Here is a 928-nt window from a genome sequence, read left to right as displayed (position 1 = left end):
AATAAAATCATGAAAAATGAGTCAACAGCTTGCTAAAGGAGACCCCAAAAATACGAAGAAAATAACACCTTAAAAAATAGACTAGACCAAATGGCAGTCCAAAAAACCAATGAAGAGAAGAATGCCTTAAAAAGCAGAATTGACCAAATGGAAAAGGAGGTCTAAAAGCTCACTGAGGAAAATAATTCCTTAAAAATTAAAATGGAACAAATGGAAGCTAATAACTCTATGAGAAATCAAGAAATTATAAAACAAAACCAAAAGGATGCAAAAATAGAAGACAATGTGAAATATCTCATTGGATAAACAACTGACGTGGAAAATAGATCCAGGAGAGATAATTTAAAAATTATGGGACTCCCTGAAAGCCATGCTCAAAAAAGGAACCTAGACATCATCTTTCAAGAAATTATCAAGGGAAACTACCCTGATATTCTCAGATCAGAGGTTAAAATAGAAATGGAAAGAATCCATTGATCACCTCCTGAAAGAGATCGCCCCCACAAAAATAAATAAATAAATAAATGAACTTTTAAAAAATGGGGCAGCTAGGTGGCACATTGGATATAGCACTAGCCCTGAAGTCAGGAGGACCTGAGTTCAAATCCGGCCTCAGACCAAACACTTGATATTTATTAGCTGTGTAACCCTGGGCAAGTCACTTAACCCCAATTGTCTAATTAAAAAAAAAAAAAAACTTTAAGAGATCCCCAAAAGAAAACTCCCAGGAATATTATAGACAAATTCCAGAGCTCCCAGGTCAAGGAGAAAATATTGCAAGCAGCCAGAAAGAAATAATTCAAGTACTGTGGAAACACGATCAGGATAACACAAGATTTAGCAGCTTCTACATTAAGGGATCACAGAGCTTGGAATATGACATTCCAGAGGTCAAAGGAGCTAGGATTAAAACCAAGAATCACCTACC

The sequence above is a fragment of the Vombatus ursinus genome, unplaced genomic scaffold (assembly GCF_900497805.2).
Source record: "Vombatus ursinus unplaced genomic scaffold, bare-nosed wombat genome assembly UNPS02014772.1, whole genome shotgun sequence".
NCBI lineage: Eukaryota > Metazoa > Chordata > Mammalia > Diprotodontia > Vombatidae > Vombatus > Vombatus ursinus.
Note: the sequence above shows the minus strand (reverse complement) of the source record.